The 20472-nt window shown below is 29.0% G+C and overlaps 1 protein-coding gene across 6 annotated transcripts in view; it reads left to right on the top strand.

Annotated features, from left to right (window-relative positions):
- The window catches only part of LOC126748276 (protein qui-1), a 174913-nt gene that overhangs the window by 34608 nt on the left and 119833 nt on the right, over nt 1–20472 (top strand). For 4 of the 6 annotated variants that reach the window (XM_050457392.1, XM_050457389.1, XM_050457393.1 and 1 more), the window contains one exon: nt 20397–20437. The gene's annotated coding sequence lies outside the window, so the exon portion shown is untranslated. The remainder of the gene's footprint in view (nt 1–20396; nt 20438–20472) is intronic. The other 2 variants (XM_050457390.1, XM_050457388.1) reach the window with 1 other exon arrangement.

Here is a 20472-nt window from a genome sequence, read left to right on the forward strand (position 1 = left end):
TCAACTGGAAAGGACGTGGAAGTCAAAGACCTTGGCCCGCACGAAGTCCTGATTTTAACCCATTGGATTTTTGCGTATGGGGATACATGAAATCCATTGTTTACGAAAATCAAATAAACACAAGGGAACAATTATTAGAAAGAATTCAAGCCGCTGCTGAGTCATTTCGAAATGAGCAATTATTTTTTAAGATTCTGCGGTCTTTTAATAAAAGAATTTTAAAATGTCTTGAGATAAATGGAGGCCATGTGGAAGTAAATATTTAGGTTTTATATTTTTATTTATCAATTATTTAAAAAGTAATATAGCAATTTAAATAGTATAAAATTAGATTTGGGATATAAAAAAACTTCCAAATGCCAAATTTAGTTAAAAACAAAAAATAACTGCTAAAGTTATAGACAAAATTCAAAAAAATACTTAATGTTTGTCACCCTGTATCTTGGTTGCATTTCATTTTCGGACTAGGAAAATTTAACCTAACCTCATTATTTTTATGAGAGAAATCTGCTATTAAAATATTTACCCTTATTAATGGGACACCCTGTATATGATTTACGACTTCAGAGTGATTTTTTTTTTCAAATGATTGCCAAAAGAGTTTTGAAAGGGTTAGATTTTATTTCAAAACCGGAGCACAATTTCAGATTTTTATATTCACTTATATAAGGATCAAGACCTGAATATTTTAGCACTTCAAGGTCACAAAGTGAACTTTTGAAATAATGTTTAACCACTTTTAAGTTTTTATGCAAAAAAAATATGTTGTTGACGGAAGTTTTAGAGAAAAAATTGCGTCCAAAATTCTGAATTCACATATATGTTATACAAACCGATCAAGGATCGAAATTTTCAAATTAATTATATTTGAGCATTTTCCAGATTTAATTGGAAATTGTTCTTTTTAGAGTTTTTTTTTAGTTTAGGGTTGTCAAAAAAGGAAGAAAAGGGTGGTTCAACTCAACAATCAAATATTGGATCTTCTGTCTAAATGAAAACAGTTTAGCATGAGAAAGTAACCAAATTACACCTAATTCAACGTGACTGTTAGGAAAACATTTGGATAGAGTCTTCTCTTTTACACTGAGTAGTAAACTTAAAGAAAGGTTCGGATAAGTAGCCATTTCCCCACAAAACAACTGCACAATTCAATACCGGGTGTCTTAGGAAAGTGGTTCGCCCCTATAACTTTTTAATTTTTAAGTTAAAATACGATTTTGCAAACTTTAGACGCATCTAAGAAAGCTGTGAAAAACAAAAGAGAGTCAATTATTTTTTTCTAGGACTACTTGATGCGAAATTAACGATTTTAAATCATTCATGACACTCTAGGTTGAAATTTAAAAAATTAAATAATTTGGTTAGATGTCAAAAGTTGACATATGGTGTGTCATTTTTCTTAGATTGTAATTTCTTATGAAAATATGTTAAAAAAGTTAAGGGTCCCATTTAAAATAAGAAAGTTAGGATCATTTCCGGTTAAACCGAAAGTAACAGAAAACAACTGAATACGTCAGCCGATCCCAATTTGGATGCTACACCCACTTACCAAGTTCATTTTTTTAACTTAAAAATTAAAAAAGTTATAGGGGCGAGCCACTTTCCAAAGACACCTGGTATATTAGAGCAACGGAAATTCGTCGAGTTACTGCATCTGATTTAAATTGTGATCTACCTGGAAACGCTTTGGCTTAACTCAGAGCTAAAATCGTAGCTCTTGAATTTGGATAGCGGTATTTCTCATTCACTTTTACTTTTCTTCCTTCCATTTAGAGCGATTCAGTAGTAATTATTTTAAAGTAAGTGGAAATCGAACACGAAATAAAGGCAATTACCAGCAGTTAATTAGCATTTTTATACAAAGCTCGGACCTGTCGATTTTATTTACAATTTTTTTTTTATTTGCAACAGTTTGTCCGCTAATATATCTACATATCGCGAGTAATTCAATCCTTTAAATCATTAATATATTCAGGTTTTATAAATTTTGCTTTTTAAATAGCCCCAAGGAAAAAATCTAGTGGTGTTAAGTCTGGCGACCGTGCGGGCCACTGAATTGCACGACGCCTGCCAATCCTCATCCCTGGAAACTGTTCATTAAACCACTAAGCGGAAAAGCTTCATCTTATTGGAAATACAAATTATTTTCATTTAGTATCCCAATAGTTTTTCAAAAATTGAACGACTGATATATTGGATTTTTGAGGAGGTCTAAATAAATTTGTCCAGTTAAATTTTCTTCCAAAAAAAATGGCTCCATGATTTCGTTACGATAAATTTCTGTCCATACATTAATTCTTTCAAGATACTGAATATGATCCTCTCGAAAAAGGTGTGGATTTTTATTATCCCAGTAGCTACAGGTACGCCAGTTTAAAAAATTTTTGAATGAATTTCAAAATAGTATTAGTTATTTTCTCGCAAATAATAGATGCATATTTAAAAAAAAATAGTTTTTTTAAAGAAGTTATTAAGGGCGGTTTGTTTTGAATGAAAAAATAAAAAATAAAATATTTATAACGTTTTAATATTATTTAGTTAAAAAGTGGTTCAGTGCATATAATGCTCTCTCCAGCAAGTATGATTTTAGAGCCTTGCGAAATGTGGGAAAAGATAACACGAATTTGATTGTTGTAAATTTGATTCAAGGGGCAGGTTACAACGTGTTTTTGTATGACAAGACTTTCGTTTTAGAAACATTAAAGCACATAAGATTAGAATCGCACCAATATTTAATGGTGACTAGTCATTTGATACGGGTCTATGTGGTGGCTTGATATTCGGGTTGCTCCAACTAAAACTTATATCGTCTGCAACCAGACAGATTTTACCGCTAATGTTTAGATTAGCGTTATTATTTCTAAATAGTAGAAGCAAAATAGGGGCTTAGACTGAACCTTTAGGCACCCCACATTCAATCGACTTTCAAGAAAACGTCGTCAAATTAGCCACCTTAAGCAGACTTCTGTCGTTAAGATATGTCTTCCATAAAACATTCGAGAGGCGTTCCCTTAAGCCCGTAGTGCCGCAATTTAATAATTAGTATATTATGATTTACACACTCGAAGGCTTTAGAGAAATCGCAGAAAATGTTTGCTGCCGAATGATTGTTTAGACTACTGTACGAAAAAAGGAAAACATAGCATTATTGGTGCATGGCATTATTAGTGTCTTTGATTGAAGTATTTAAACAGAAAAGTTAATTTTTTTTAATCAATCATTCATTGATCATGGACAACATAGAAAAGAGTGCAATTAAACGAAACTTGTCCTTATCACGCAGATTAGAAAACATTTTTTGGGTAAGCATCTGTTTCAGATGATGTTTTGTTTTCAATGTCATTTATTATGAGTATACCTGCCTCGATGCGTATCAATTTGCATTAAAGACGAATAACAATGAACCATAGAAAGGAGTTATGGTATTCATTAAGTCTTTTGCAACCTTTGTCATATTCGTTCACAATAGACCATCTTTTCTTACCGACATTACCTGCCTTGATCAGCCTCTTATTATAATAAATATTCTTGGCAGCCCTTATAGTTTTGTGATACAGTTTTCTGCAATTTCTTACATAATCATGGAAGTTGACGTTATCCGATAATTTCTTTATGTGTGATAATGAGCGCATATTCTTTGCACATAAATGTAATCCTCTATTAGACCAAGGCTTATGATGTTTGATTAATATAGTATAAATATAACTAAAAAACTCATTAGCGGCATCTTTAGAGAGAATGTTGCAATCAGTTATGTGACATAAGTTGCTTAAAGCTTAGAACATTTTTAGCTCCAAAAATATGGGGCGATTTGCGTGTTATTTGTTTTTTTTTATTTTATAGAACATTAAGCATTAAAAATAGTATAGTCAGCGAATTCCTGCTTAAAAGATGACACGACATAGTCTATGGCAGTAGAACTGGTTTTAGTTATTCTAGTAGGTGAGTTAATACGCATGACTATAACGAAGGAATCTAAAATAGACTGAAGAGATTCTTGAGCAGCACACACACTGGAGAAATCAATATTGAGGTTGTCATATATTATTAATTTACTTTTAAAATGCAGGGATTCTAGCAAGCTCAGTAATTTTGACAGAATTGATGTACATCAATTGTAAATACAAACAATATTTATGCTATAAAAATGATAACAGATTATCGCCGAGAAGTCGTTGTTAGTAGACCGTACCATGAGATAAATTACTTCTAATTAATTTAGGTACTATAGTATAATTTTGAACAAACGCAGGCTCATTTATATTTAATCAATATTCAAATATAGCGACAAATTAATGGAAATATTTAGCTCTTCTAATAAAAGAAATAATTCATTCGTTTTATGTCTTAAAGCTTCACTATCGGGTCCATAAATAGTCCATTATCGTCGTATAAATATTTTAAGAGAAAATCCCTTGCGGTTGAATACTGATACTGCATTAACTGAGTAACCTTAAAAGAATCCCAAGATATTTTGCTAAATTTTAAATAAAAAACTACAAACATTTGAGTTAAACGCATTAGACAATAGTGCTTTCTTAACTTATAATCAAGAAATTATTTTTTATTTAGCTTCTACATCTAGCGCCTCAAAAGAATTTTTCTTTATTTACTACCTTACGCTTTTTACTTACTTTTATTTTATTTTGATAGTATTATATTAAAGCTATGAAGTTCTTGAGAAACTGAACATATTAGTGCTGTGAAAGCATGCTGCTCGCATCTGACGTTTTAAACTAATTATCAAAAGATGTAAGGGCCAATATCGCTAAATCACATGTCCGAAGGGTAAAATTTAATGAAATTTCCGCGATTCAGAGAACTTTATGCTGCAGCAACAAGCGGAGAAAATGGGTTCAGAGCAACAATTGTGTACGGCATTAGTGGCCCGGTAATGCGAAATCCCCATTTTGGCAGCTGCAATACAAGCAATAATTCGGTACATTAAATTTCCGGTTAATTTGGTTTATTTGAGATCCAACTGCCAGTAAATGATATTATATTACATTAATGCATCGATGGCTAACTATTTGCTAATTAACCCTAAGTTGCAAAAAAATGTAAGTACGTAAACGTCATAATAACCTTTCTTAAAGATTATTTGAAGCTGTTTCTAAAAAACATGAAAACGTCTGAATTTTTCTATAGAGGTCGCGATAATCGGCATTTATGTTTAACGGTTTTTCTAAAAAATTAAACATCGGTTTTGGAATTTCCTATCGCTATACTCTAGATTTGGGAAAAAAATTCGGTTTCAGTTTATTTTAGGATAAAATTCATAGTAACCTTTTTTGAAAGTCAGGGAAGAATGTTGCTCAAAATCGAAAAAGTGCAAAAAAATCGGGTTTTAGTTGATTTTAGGGCAAAACTCAAATTAACCATTCTTAAAGGTCCTTGGAAGCTGTATCCAAAAAAAGATTAAAAGTCTGTCTAAAAACATTAATTTTCAACGGGTTTTCTCACTTTTTTCGAATTATATGACAAATACAATCGATCTGTTTGGTCCTACTTTTAAAAAAGACAAAAATTTGTCAGGCCAATGGTTTGTTAGCAAAAAATTGAAAACCCTTTTTCGGAATTTTTTTAAGCTATCCTCTAGTTTAGGAAAGAATTTTATTCCAAAATGGGAAAAATGTGGAAAAATGGAGTTTTAGTTTATTTTAGGGTAAAATTTATCATAACCTTTCTTAAAGATCCTTTGAAGCTGTATCTCAAAAAAAAATGAAAAAGTCAGAATTTTCTCATAGAGGTCGCGATAATCGACATTTTATTTCAACGCTTTTTCTCAATTTTCTCTGGTTCTTTGACAGATATAATAGTTCTGCTTAAACATACAGATACTTCATACGTTTCTTAATAACTTTTATAAAAAACCAAAATTTGTTAGACTAATAGTTTATTAACAAAAAATAAAAAACCATTTTTCGGAATTTTTTATGACTATATCCTGGATTGGGCAAGAAATTTGTTCCAAAATGGAAAAAAATGCAAAAAAACTGAGTTTCCATGCCTTTTAGGATAAAATTCATAATGACCTTTCTTAAAGACCTTTTGAAGTTGTTTGTAAAAAAAAATTAAAAAACCTGAATTTTCCTACAAAGGTTGCGTTAATCGACATTTTTTTTTCAATAGTTTTTCTCAATTTTCTCCTGTTTTATGACAGATATAATCAATCCGTTTAAATGCGGGGATACTTTATGTGATTCCTAATAACTTTTATGAAAGATAAAAATTTGTTAGACCAATAGTTTATTACCAAAAAATAAAAAAACATTTTTCGGAATTTTTTATGGCTATATCCTGGATTGGGCCAGAAATTTGTTCCGAAATTCAAAAAAATCGAGTTTTAGTTCATTTTAGGATAAAATTCATAATAACATTTATTAAAGACCTTTTGAAGCTGTTTCTAAAAAATAAATTAAAAAGTCTGAATTTTCCCATAGAGGTCGCCATAATCGACATTTATTTTTAATAGTTTTTCTCAATTTTCTCCTGTTTTATGACAGATATAATCAATCCGTTTAAATGCGGGGATACTTTATATAATTCCTAATAATTTTTATAAGATATAAAAATTTGTTAAACCAATAGTTTATTAGCAAAAAGTGAAAACCGTTTTTCGGAATTTTCTTAGTGCTATCCCTCAGTATGGGGACGAATTTTGTTCCAAAATGGCAAAAATGCGAAAAAATCAAGTTCTATTTCATTTTAGGGTAAAATTTATAATAACCTCTCTCAAAGAACCCTTGATGATGTATCTAAAAAAAATTAAAAATTCTGAATTTTCCCATAGAGGATTGCGACCTCGACATTTATTTTTAACGTTTTTTCCCAATTTTCTCCGATTCTATGATAGATCGAATCGATCTGTTTGAACGTTCAAATACGTTGTATGCAAGTGTTAGCTTCTCTTTATAAAGGTGCATAATATTTTTTAAATTTAATTTTGTAGAATTATTTCCTAAGTAATTCTTAGGGTTAGAACTGGTGCACATTACATTATCCCCTATACCCATGAAATTACTACAAGAATAAAGGCATTGTAGCGCAATATACTAAAGGGATGATGTTCCTGTTGTGTGTAATAATTGAATGGTTTCCCATTTAGGTCAAACTTTAAGTTTCCGGTTATATGATAATGCTATAGGGAAAAGTTATATGTTTATTAAAGATTATTTAAGAGGCATATCAAAATAAATGGATAAAACGTCACTTATTAAAGTCGTTAATTATCTTAATTATCAAATTTTATTGCCCTAAGGACGGTATTTACAAACTTCATTTGCCTATAAAGAATATTGGAAAAGTTTATTTTGACGCTCAACAGAAGTGCTTATAAAAGGAAATCTAGCTTTTAAGATAAAAGTTTATGATTAAGAGAAAACTTTATATTTTAAGGTTGGATGCTTACTCATCATTTTAAAATGTTCTGCTTAAAAGACCTATTTTTTTAATTAACAATGAAATCCGATAATATGAAAAGAACAAATTAAAAATGTCTCGTAAAACTCCCACTTTGACAGGATCTAATAACTATTAGCTTCCTACTTCAAACACATCAAAAGTGCGAAGCTTTAACTGCCTTCACAAGAAGCTATTGATAAATGGTAGGAAGATTTTCATTTTCCTGGTATTTCTTTGCGAAATATCTGCTGAGAAAATTTGTTGGAAGTAGTTCTGTACATTTTGTTATATTACTCTTTTACTTTTTATTATATTGCACGTTTTGCTTTTGAATATGTAAAAATATTCTGAAATGTCATAGCGAATGAGCATTATCTCTTCCCGTTTGGGTAAATCACAATTCCCGTTAATATTCTAAACAAAAATTAATGTTAAACATCCTCGAGTTTCTTATGTCTCAGCGATGCATTTGGAGCATGAACTTGCCCCTGCGATTCAAGTAGTATCTCCTTTCATTGTAAGTAAAGTGCTTAGAGCTTTAAGTTAAGGAATTAACAAGCGGATTAACTCTGCTTTGCTATTCTCGAAACACTTAAACTCTCAAATAAAACAATACTTAGCACAAACCATATAAGTGGTAACAAGAATCTTGTACTTCAAACATCTTGTTATATTCCTTTTTATTTAAAACGAAATTCCGATAGATTTTCACACATCCCTTGCAGCCGAAAATTATAAATTTATACCGTAATTAAAGCTAATTTGCCAAAGGTTAATGTAACGGGGCTTTTTCTGCCATCAGACCCATTAAATATCGATTCCTATACGGATCATCAGAAAATTCATTTGGCCTAATTTTACCTTAATTGTAATGACGCAACGATTTGATAGATTAATGTTTATTAAATAGGGAAATGTAATTAAAAAGTTAGGAATAAATGTGCACCAGGTGTATTTAGATTATGCATGGCAGTTTAATTAAATATTTAAATTGTTTGTAAAGTGTCTCGATTTAGTGATTACGGACAGTAAATCAAACTTGGAAAAATTCAAATTGACCTACTTTTATGCATTTTAATGTTTGATATAAGAATATATACCGGGTGGTGCGTCGCCGAGCGGAACATAGGAAATCCCATGTAAATTTTAAGGGGGTCAATTATTGGCTTCCCTGTACATTTTACAGAAAAAATGTTAGATAACTTTTTGAAGAGACCAATCTGGCAAACCCTCGTGCAAAGTTTCAAAAAATTTTAATAAGCGAATCTTGAATTATTCAATTAAATGTAATTGCAAAATTACCAAATTTTCGGTTCAGGTAAAACCAGACACCAGCCACCAGCAAACAATTTGTTATAAGGCTTAGTCAAATCTGACGTACAGCCGAATACAAGAAATGTTTTTAATAATGGACGGAATGGGCTTGGTGGGGAAATAAACTGAAAACATTTCAGATACTGCTCTAAGACTATTTCCCGCATAATGCCACTTAATTATGGCTATTTTTTCGTCGATTGAATAATTCATACTTGTTTTCAAATATCGACTGTCACTGATTTATTGACACTTTTCCTCACGTCAGTGACGATATTCAGTTTACTGGTGCGCGTTTGGTTTTACCTGAACCGAAAATTTGCTAATTTTGCAATTACATTTAATTAAATAATTCAAGATTCGCTTATTAAAATTTTTTAAAACTTTGCACAAGGCTTTGCCAGATTGGTCTCTTCAAAAAGTTATATTACATTTCTTCTATAAAATGTACAGGGAAGCCAATAATTGACCCCCTTGAAATTTACATGGGTTTTCCCATGTTCCGCTCGGCGACGCAACACCCGGTATAAGTGTTTTTTTAAATTAGGTTATTTCATAGTCTTGAGTGCCATAAATCAATGTTTTATTCCTGGATCGTTAATGCTGTAATATGCCTAAGTATACGTAAAATGGACCCTAACCAGAACCCCAAAAATAAAAAATACCTTAACAAGACCTTAAAATAAACGACGAAATGTTCCTTAATTAAATATATTGATTGTCTTTAATATGTATTTATTAATACTTATTATAGACTTAAATGCATTAATTATTGTAAGATTGCAAGCGTCTAAATTTGCTTCCCTTCCTCGTAAAACCGTTTCCTATAGTCTTACTGGTTAAAATGCAATTAAACGTTTTATAATAAAAAACTTTAACGCGTCGCGATCTAAATTAAGGAGTTTACAGCTGGACTGTCGACATCCTGGTATTCAATTTTACGCCCGTAATGCCTCACTAAGTTTCACAATAAGAATTTCTCGCCTTATAAAAGTGACCTTTTTATGGTTTGAATTGCAGTTAAAATGAAATAGTAATTAATTTACAGAACCATTGTAGTGAGAAATAAAATATATTGTGTATTTCAACAGGAGCGTACCATTCAGCTCGATTATAATTTTTAAATTTATTCCGGGCACCTATAGTGATTTTTTAGGAAATTTTGATTTTTATTCCAGGAATTTCATGTGATGTTAACTTTCCTCTTAGTTTTATGTGATTTAGATTCTTAGGGGTATTTCCAGACCCCACTAACAATTATGTAATTTTAAATTTATTCCAGGTATATGGAATAATTTTCTATATTTTCCAGAATCTTTAAAAAATTTGCTATTTATTTCAGAAATTTTGGGTCATTTAAGGTTTGTTGCTTGTATTTAAAGGGCCATTTTTTATGCGACTTAAACTCGTGAAGTCATTTCCAGACCTCACTAACACTTAAATAATTTTTTAATTTATTCCGGGCATGTGGAGTCATTTTATATATTTTCCAAATTTTTTTGATTTTTATTCTAGAAATTTTGGTATTTAAAGTGTCATTTTAATGTGATTTAGACTTTTGGAGGTATTTCCAGACGCCGCTAACATTTAAACAAATTCTTAAATAAATTCTTAAATTTATTTAAGGTATGTGAAATAAACTTATATATTTTACAAATTAATATATTGATATTTAAAATATTTTAGAAATTTGGGTTTTTATTTCAGGAATTTCAGGTCATTTTAAATTTCCTCTTGGTATTATGTGATTTAGACCCTTAGACGTATTTCCAGACCCCACTAACAATTAGGTAATTTTTAGATTTATTCTAATCAAGTGGAATAATTTTCTATATCTTTTTTAGGAAATATTGTTTTATATTTTAGGAATTTGAAGTCGTTTAAAGTCTTCTCCTGGTCCATTTTTATATGTTATTTCCAATTTGTTTTCATACACTTGAGATAATTTTTATTTTGATATTTTTTACAATAATTTTGTTTGTTGTTTATAAACTTTGAATAATTATTTACTAAATATTTTATACAAATGTCTAACTTTTATTCTAGGAATTTTTCGTGTTTTTTTAAAAAAATATTGTTTTTATTTTAAGCCATGTAGGTTATTTTATGCTCTTTTCTATTTGAAGCGAATTCTTATCAGTTTTAGAGTTTTGAAGGTTTTTACATTTTTTTCAACGATTTAAAACTATTTCCTTTCCTTCCGATGAAACCATTTTTTAAATATTTTTTATTCCAAAAATGTAAAGTTTTTATCTTATATTTGACGTCATTTTAATTTTGTTTTCCAGACTTTTCTATGCATTTGAAACTTTTTTCTTAAGGTTTAAGGTTATTTGATGCTAAAATTTTATTCCAGAAACTTGAAATTTCTTTCTGGTATCCCATGCCATTATTTATTTTTTCCAGACTTTATCGTGCATTTAACTTATGTTTGCCTCACATTTTTAATTTTGACTATTAAGGAAATTTAATATATTTATCATCATTTATATCGCATTTAAATATTTTTTTATTACTGTCTAAATGATTTTTATTAAAATTATATTCTTCTTATTACTGAAAATTTCATTACCTTATTATGTTTAAAATGCCTTTAAGAAAATCAATATTTTACTTCGTTTTAAAACAATAAAATTCCCCTTAAAAACAACCATACGTTACAAAAAAGGGCTAAAAAGTCTAAAAACCTCTAATTTTTTTTAGTTGGGATTCTTAATTAATTTAACATGGACATTGTGTCGTAATTTCATCAATACGCAGATGACACGCAGCTTTATAATTGTTTTTTTAGAGAGTGACTCAGGATGTTTGAATTGATGAATGGAGTTTGGAGTATCATCAATAGACTCTCAAGTTTAATTCTATCAGAATCTTAAGTTTAATCTCAGGAAATCGACATTAATGTGTTTTGATTTACAAAGCGAGTGGACTAAAAACAATTTTTTTGATTTAAAGCTAATGAGATTTAAAGATCAAGTTGTTATAATTGCTGTAGTTTTATGAATGGTTCATTAATATATAAAGGCCGCATAAATTTTAAAATTCTGCTATAAGGTTAATTTATATTAGTCCGAAGTTTTCTGTTTTAAAGTAGCTTATTGTTGAATCCAGGCAGGTACTCCATTTTGCTTGTTTCCTGCGAAAGTTACTTAAGCCACTGAACTGCTGTGTTTCAAGGTTCTTTTTCATATCAAGCCTTAAAGCTCATAAATGGCACATTGTGAAAGTTTCAAGGAAAATCAACTTGCAGCTATTCTCTTTATAGGGCTTAAATTGTAAAAAAAATAATCTGAGAGGTTTAATAATATTTAAAAAAAAATGACAAGTTTATGTTTGTATACGTTAAACAGGTAAACGGGGTGTTAAAGATCCTCGGGTGATTTTAAAATGAAAAGCTTATGTCAGTATATTCCTCATTTTTTTTGTTTTTGAGTGCTCAAAGTGATAATAAAAAATGTTGCTTAATGACTAAAAAGTGTGTACAAAATTTAAAAAAGATGATTAGAACCTATGTTGATATACAATTTTCTCGTTAAAATCACTCAAAGATTCATTCAACTCATATTTTCCACACCAAATTAATTAAACACCTTGTTGCCCTGTTCAATACCTGTATAAAACAATATTTATTTGTTTTATATAGTTAGTGCACTTGTGGCTGCTACCAAGAATTTGAAGTATTTTTTAGTTAATAGTCGTTATCAGTAATGCATTATATTATTTTACCATGCATAACTTAAAAGGCTGTAAAACTTCGTATTTCAATTTTAAGCCATATTTAACCAGTTTCCTTAAAGTTTATTAATTAAAAATTACAAAAAGAATTTAAATTATTGTTTGTATAAGAAATTAAAAATTATACATCTTTAATACTTATGACTAAATTACCTATTATAAAGGGTAATCATTTGGTAAAATATACAGGGCGTTCCATTTAAAAAAAATTACCTGACAATGACAATTTTGTTTTTGAGATACTCTGTACATTTACCAATACTGTCAAAAAAATAGTATTTCCTGACACTTTTTATCTTAATGCTAGCTGACGACCAGATCCACTTAATTACTAAGTTTTTTAATTGTAATTTTATCACATTTTGTTCTTTTTCGTACTTTTACTCATTATTTAATTGATAATTCCGGTGCATTGAATTATGTCTATGGAAATGATTAAAAGATTTATAATTACAAACTAGTTTTGAACTGACATTTTCCCAGAAAAAGCTACTGTTTGACTGTCACAATGTATATTTAAAGCAAAATGGGTTATTGTTTTGATAAACAATGATACATCAACGGCTAACTTTACGCATTAAATAGAGTAACTTTCTTCCTAAACTTTACTAAGCTATCTTATATCCTAACTTCTTGGAATGGAGTTAAACAAAAGACATACTCAAATTATAATATGCTTTGTTTAGACGTAATTTATGCACTTCTTTTTTTATTTAACTTTATTTTGTTCACAGTTTTCGAGAAACTGATGCAAGGGCCTATAGTAAGTAAGGTCTGACTTAAAGTTCCTAGTCGGATAATTTTGAAACTTTCTTCCAAATTATATTCTTGTTTGCTTAACATGCTTATAAAAAAAATATATATATATATATTTTTTTTTTTTTCGAGTTTAACATGCTTCTGTTTCTTGTAGAATCGTTATATATAGATCAGGATATTGAAGATTATTACGTCTGTGCGGACTCACTAAAAATAATTTTATAACACCCTGGCAATTTTTCTATATGTAAAAGGAGTATTCAATAACATTTTACTTGACTTATCATGTCTCCATTATTACATCCTTGTTTTTATAATTTTTTTATTGTAAACTCTCCTGAATTTACATTCGAATTTGTTTGCGACACATCTGTCAATTCGGTTTTATTAAGCTTCGCATTTACTTCTGAAGAAGGGGAGTTAGACCCTTTTCAAAAAGGCAAGGCGTAATGGAAATCCTTAATTTAATTTAATTTGGCCTAGATCTTTCCTTGTGAGGTACAAGCAAAATTTAATTGCTAGATGTGTTAGTACTTCCTTACCGCATTATTGATTTTAACGGAAAAGACTCGTCTAAGCCATTAGCTCAAATTGGTGCAGTAAATTTTCACAACACGCCGTTATACTTTTTATGGTTTATAGATGTGATAACTTTTATTTAATATGTTTTTCTGTAAAAATAAGAAAATTTATGACCGACTTTCTTATAAGCTGGTAATATGTGCCAGATAATTGTGACTACTTTAATTTTTTTTGAATTTCGTAATATTTTTAAATAGTTTTTATATAAAGAAAGCATTTCATTCTATGGAGGGGCTTTTTTAAGAAAATGAATTGCTTGTTAATTAAATTTACCTGTAAATAATATAAATCTTATATTTTAAGCACTGTTAGTCTTAATAGCTATTTATACTGACGCTGATCTATCTGTTAACCAAGTCTTTAAACATTTCCGGAAAGTCCTTAGAATATGGAAAAAGTTCCAATTATAATGATTTGAGTCAAATATTTCTGCCATTTAAGCTGAGTAGCCTAATTCGGTTTAATGGTTTAGTTTCCTCTGTGTGTGTCTGAGTTACTTTTCCTGTAAATTCCAGTGCATATAGCTGTCAATTTAAAAATGCATAAAATACTTACCTCTCAAGCATTGCTTAGAATGTTGCCCTTAACATATGACCTTACTTTATTAAAAATGTAAACCGTAATTGAATCGTTCTATAATTCTAAGTATTCTACTTACTGTTAAACTCTAAATGCTTCAGTTAATTTATGGCTTTGTTAACAGTCTGTGGATAACCGCCTGTCATGTTATTGAAGTTCTTAGGTAATCGATTTTGTAACAATTCGAGACATGTAATGGTAAAATAAAACTATTGTATCGGCTACATTTATAGACCAGAACGCTTATAAAAAAATAAATTGATAGAGAATGAGATTATAATTATACTTTTTTAAATACAAAAAATAATTTAAATTCTTTTTGTATTTTATATTTATTTAACTTAAGATAACTGGTTAAATATGGCTTAAAATAAAAATTAAGAATTTCGCAGCCTTTTAAGTTATGCATGTCAAAAGTATTTCTTTAAGAGATTATACATGTATTATATTAATGATAATGACTAGGAATTAAAAAAAAATATTCAAATTCTGGTAGCATGCACAAATGGTTCGAAAGAAATCACAAAAATTAATGAACGTCCTACAACAGAGTAAAAACCACATCAATTGCGTGGAATAGTGCAGAAACAAATTTAACTTCCCATTAAAGATTTTCATTGGTTCTTGTTCTCTATGTATCTGGCTTAAATCAGAAAGTGCTTGGAAACATCAAAAGTCATCTACTTGTAACATGACAATTGATCCAAATGCCTGGAAAAAAGGCAGAATTTACTCGTAAATCCGGGAATAGATCAGAAGCAATTTTAACCGCCTGAAAAAAAATCAAAACCTACTTTAAATTACAACCAAGAAATAACGTCAATTTCCATGTTCCTGAAATGAGTAAAACATCTGGAACAATGTTTTAAATTCTTAACGTTACATACATTCTTGTATCTAAAGTTTCTCTAATAAATGACAAATAGCCTGGAAAGATCAAAAGTTTCTTCGTACACTTGAAATTAGTCAATAGTTACTTTAACATTCTGGAGTAGACCAGCAATTACTCTAACTACAAGGAAGAATTTAAAAAAATATTTTTTATATCTGGTAGCACTCACAAATGGTTTAGTTACCTGGAAGAAGTTAGATAAGCCTATTAGCATTCTGGAACAAGTTATATAACCGATCTTTAGATATTATCATTGATATCTATTTTCTCATTATACCGTTTTTCGTTCTAGTTGTTTCTTTATTAGCTCCTCTTTCATGGCTCTGTTTTTGTTTTTCTAACTTCTAATTCGAGTATCTTTTTATATTATTTATTTATTATGAATTAATTTTGTTCTCAAAGTTCTTTATAGAGTATAGTATTTCTAAATTTCGACACGACAGTAGAAATTAATATTATTAGAATTAACTTAAAATATTACAATAAGTATTTAAAAAATCCTTACAGCACAATATTTCAAATTTGTTGTTTTATTTTTCGAATATATCGATTTAATTAGAATACAAATCCTTTTAAGCTTCCCGCTTATATTGTACAATATACACAATGTTTATACAATATGTTTATAAAAATGACTGTCTCATAAAGTCGACGAAAAACACAAAGTCACGGTCTCACAACATGTAATAAAACGGGCTACACGTGTTTCGCTCTAGTTAGAGCATCATCAGGCCTTTAGAAGCCATCCACACACTTCACAGTACATAAATAAACCAAAAATGTCTCGTAAAGGATTTAATATATTTTTAATTATTTTGTATTTTAAATTTATTTAAGAAGAAATAAGAAAAAAAATCACAGCCATTTAGAGTATGCATTAGACCATTATTATTGGATCAAAAGAAAATGATTATTTTTGTGCAAATAACTGGATTATATAGTATAAACCTAAAAATATCTAAACCGAAATAAATATGTGACAAATAAACATAAAATATTTTAAATCGCAACCTGTACAGTTGAACACCTGTAAAATAAGCATCCAAAGTTTTTTAATTAGTCCAATAAGGATTTTTACAAAGGTATTATTTTATTTATTGCATTATTGTAAACAAATTTAATTTACATTTTTTTTTGAGAAAAAAAAAACAATTCTGCTGTTCAGTTTTTGTTTTATAGACCCGTCAGTATGTGTTCCATAATAAATATTGTTATTTGTAGCCATAGTTACATGATCAGGATGCAACAGACAAAAATTCCGAAACGACTGGACTATGGCGCTTCAGATTAAAGGAAATTGATTATTGTCGTCCAAATAAATAGTCAGATTATGGGTTTCAATTTTTTTTTATAACTTTCCTTATAAATAAACAAATTTTTATTATTTTATTTCTATTACTCCTCAACATTTTTAATAGAATTATCATATTGCTTACTATTGCAAAATATTATTAAAAAATAAATCCATAAAATGAAAAAATATAAAAAATAATATCCTTTACTTTCTTACTTCAAACTATTCGAATATTGCCGGATAATAATTTAATTCAATTGGATTTCATTAATTTCTAAAAACTTTTTTAATGTATGAGTTTAATTAAAATATAGATTCCAGCTTTAGTACCATGAAGAATACAATCAATAAAAAGCAAGCTAAAAGAGCAATATAATGCTCTTATGTAATACATAAAATTTGTATACATAATATAAGCCTTGAAAGGAACAAAACCAATATTAATACTGCTTCCCACCTGAGTCTCTAAATGAGTAAATAATAGCGATTTAATAAAACTAACTAGATATAGTTAATGATAAAAAAAATAGTTAAGCTATGAAAATTATATAGGTACATTGATTAAATCAAATTCTAAAAAAATATTACGACGCATTTTTATCTTTACAACATTTTTTAAGGACCCTATAAGACATCCAAACAAAAGAAATATTACGACCACAATTAAACCTTAACGGTAAAATCTGACATAACGGAGCATTTTCGTCGCTATCAACCGCAATTAATCTCTTCTGTCTCCAATAGAGATTCCCGTAGTAACTCTCGCTCAATTTATTTTACCATATTTTAAATTTTATTTTACGGGTCCATTCCTTTCTAAGGTCAAACTGGATGTTTTACTACTTTAAACTTTTTGAAAACCATCAAAACTTCTATATTTTAATAATTTCTGAAAATTCAGATGTTAAACTTTAAATTATAAAAGTTAAAAGGCCTTATATAAAGAAGGCAATGGAATCCATTTAAGTTACGCATTCATAACCAAAATATATATATCTTTTAATGCAGAATTTATAAACTGTTTTAGTAATAAATATTTAGGAGAGTTGGAATGCAATAATATTTGTGAATTTTTGATAAGGATAATTTATTTTTTAAAATACATCAATAGCATATTTCGTAAACAGTTGCAAAACATAACTGTTAGAGCGTTTTAATTTCAAAAATTTCATGCGCTGTAATCTTAGTTAAGCAGTTCTTTTAAAGAGCTTTTCTTCATTATTAGAGAAAGCATTTTAATTCCTAAACTTCACTGGCAAACCTTTAAAATATAATCAATTTACTTTGGCGGGGATTTATTCCCGGAAAATGGTTTTTCATAAAAGCCTTTAGGAGAGCTTATTGTTTCTTATGATATACTGTTGTAAACAGGTGTAAGGTATTTAAGCTATGAAGAGGTAAATTATTTTTATGGAACTATTCAGCCATAAATAGTCGCCTAATTTTTATTCGAAAATTTAGTTTAAGCTAATAAGGATGTTCGTGCATGATATTCGGACCTTGGGTTTAACAAATAAGTTTGTTTTATTCAGAACAATTAAGTCATTAGAAAGTCAGTATTAATAGTTGTCATTATTTTATAGTATATATAAAAAAATTGATTTGACAAATTATACACAAAGAAAGCAAAAATTTAATATCTTTACTGTTTATTTTATTCGCAAGGCAAAAAACTTGTCCAATATTATATTTATTGAATTATTGTAAAGAGTAATTTTTTTAAAGAAAAAGCAGTCCTGTTGTTCAAATTTGGTTTTATAGACATGTCAGTTTATGTTTCATATTGCGATTTGTAACCATTGGCACATGTTAAGTGTGTAGCAGATGAAAATTCGAAAATGACTGGACTATGACGCTTCAGATTAAAGGAAATTGATTATCGTGGTCTAAATAAGTAGTCAGATTATATTTTTACCATTTTTGTAGAAACAAATTTATAGTTTCGTAACAAAATCCTAAAAATAATAATCTTGAAACCGAAATAAACGTCAAAAAATAAACAGATTTAGAACCTAGACCTTTACAGTTAAACACCTGCCAATAAGCATTGAAAGTTTTAATATTAGTCCGGTAAGGATTTTATATTTATATTAGGAGTTTGAAGTTTGGGCTCCTAAAAATCAAAAAAAAAAATCTCTACTAAGAAAAGAGTTGATTTGGCCTTTTTTATATTTTCCACAATTTCCACACAGATTTATTCAATTTTCAATTTTTTTATAATTATTTTTCAAACTCCTTCCCTCTTTTTATATTTCGTTTTCCGCTTTTCTTTCTTTTTCCAAGACAGTTTGTGCTCCATAAAAAATATTGTTATCTGTAGCTGTTATTTTTAAAGTTCCAACATAACTAGGCTATACCGCTTTAGGTCAAAGGAAATTAATTATCTTTCTTGCTAAGTTAATTCGATGTGGGGTCAAATAAAACTCAGGTTTTAAATTTTCATATTATCGACGTCCTATATAATAGACCATCCTCAGGGCGATAAAAAGTGAAAACCTATTGTCCATAAACACTACATGTCCAAACATAAAATTATAGTGAACCACAAACCAAATATTTACTATAAACAATGTTAAATACTTGACTAAATGTAGCAGATAAAAATTCCGAAACGACTGGACTATGCCGCTGTAGATCAAAGGAAATTAATTATCGTCGTCCAAATAAGTAGTCAGATTATTTTCTTATAATTTTTTAAGTATAAACTTGTAGTTTTGTAACAATATTGTAAAAAAAAAATTTGAAACTGCAACAAACGTGAAAATTTTTTTTTCAAATCCAGAGATGTATAGTTATACATCTGCAAACAGGAATTAAAGGAGTTTAATATTAGTCCGGTAAGGATTTTTTTTATTAATATCATCATTATACTTATAATGGGATTCAAAGGAAGTTCGAGCTTCTAAAAATGAATGAAATTTTCTCTGCTAAGGAAAAGGAGTCGACTCGAAAGGCCAAAATGGGAATTTTTGGAATAAACACTTTTTTTGGTCTTTTCTATATTTTTCATAATTTTCATACAGACTTATTCAATTCCTTTTTTTTAAATTAGTGTAATGTGACTTGGAAGAACACTCGAAACTTGGTCCGTACGTTTGTTGCAAGCAATCGCACATTTAATTTTAACGGAGATAACAAGATAATATGTTAATCTTCGTTAATATAATTATGCTAATCAGAATACATAAAAGAGTACTAAAATTTAATTATTAGTATAATTGCGAGATACAAGGGTGTTGTGATATAAAGGTTCCTAAATAAACAATATTAAAGATAATGGTTAATCATAGTAGGTCTAGTGTATCTTATCTTAAGACTAAAGTCCTAAATATGCATAATATTTGATCTACTTATTTATTATGACTCCATAAATATTCTGAAATTTATAACACAGTTTGGGTTTCTAATTGTCGTAGTTCGGAATTCTAGTTATTGCTACAATTTGAAAAATTTGTACAGAATAAAAAGATAGTTTATCTCTGGGATACTTCAGAGTGAGATGCCGATGTGAGCTCTTTTTTATATCGTCTTTTTATTTTTATATTACCCTTAAAATCTTCAATTTATTCGTTATGTTCAGAGCAATTAGGCCCCTAAAACACTTTTGTAAACCATATATTCTCTAACATAAGCATAACTACTTTAGAACACGTCAATTTTACACCCAATAGCAGATAATTAGATTTTATAAAATGACGCAGTTCATTAGAGGTTTTCAGCTAACGGGACAAATTGTCCCACATAATGGGGTACCGATCACCGTCGTTATTATGCCCCTTTCATTAAAGTGGTTAATCTCCTAGTGCTTTAAGCTTTAAATAGATTTTTTTTTTACAGATAATACAAGTGAACCAGAGCAGCTGCCGTAAGTTATAAAGGTAAGTTCCGGTAGGTTTTTAGAGCCATTAACTAT

The sequence above is a fragment of the Anthonomus grandis genome, chromosome 22 (assembly GCF_022605725.1).
Source record: "Anthonomus grandis grandis chromosome 22, icAntGran1.3, whole genome shotgun sequence".
Taxonomy (NCBI): Eukaryota; Metazoa; Arthropoda; class Insecta; order Coleoptera; family Curculionidae; genus Anthonomus; species Anthonomus grandis.